This window comes from Macaca fascicularis, chromosome 1, assembly GCF_037993035.2.
Source record: "Macaca fascicularis isolate 582-1 chromosome 1, T2T-MFA8v1.1".
In the NCBI taxonomy this organism is placed as follows: domain Eukaryota; kingdom Metazoa; phylum Chordata; class Mammalia; order Primates; family Cercopithecidae; genus Macaca; species Macaca fascicularis.
The window spans coordinates 113,150,888-113,151,502 of NC_088375.1; the positions used below are offsets into that span (position 1 = coordinate 113,150,888).

Below are 615 nucleotides of genomic sequence, written 5' to 3' on the forward strand. Positions count from 1 at the left end.
GAGAGAGAAGGACAGAGAAGGAGACACAGTGAGAGAGGAGTAGGGAAGAAATGGAGGGAGGTACAGGGCCCTTAGGTGTTGAACAGCAGAGAAGTAATTCTTGCCAGTGTGTTTACACTATAGAGAAGTTTTCTGGGGATCCGGACATTAGTAGATGCTAAGCTTGCTGTGGTCAGGAGATGAATTTGATATGCCATAGATTTAGAAATTAAAACGGCACCCTAAAGTTGTTGGAAGAGAATGTTGCAGAATACATTTCTGCCTTACCCTGACGCGCTTGGTTGCGGGGAGCAAAAGGGATCAAGTGACTGCCTGGACGAACAACTTTGCCGTGACTCGGATTCGAACCGAGGTTGCTGCGGCCACAACGCAGAGTACTAACCACTATACGATCACGGCGAGCCACAGGCCAAGCGGCAACGCCTGAACTTGCTCTAGCAGTTTTGACGTCAATACATTTCGATTATTAGGCGGCTTTGTTCCAAGCCAGCCACAGGGGGTTCACGTGGTTCACGTTTTTCTCCCTTTCATGCCCGCTCTGCTTTTCCCTCCCTTCCTCCCAATCCTAATACGGGACGAGAATAATTCTCATCTCCTCCACTCCAGCCTGGGCCT

General features: G+C 49.6%; 1 non-coding gene across 1 annotated transcript; it reads right to left on the bottom strand.

Annotated features, from left to right (window-relative positions):
* Nucleotides 1-327: 327 nt before the first annotated feature.
* On the bottom strand, nt 328-399 carry TRNAH-GUG (transfer RNA histidin (anticodon GUG)). Its single transcript has one exon. It is a non-coding gene; the product is annotated as a tRNA-His (tRNA).
* Between the last annotated feature and the right edge of the window lie 216 nt (nt 400-615).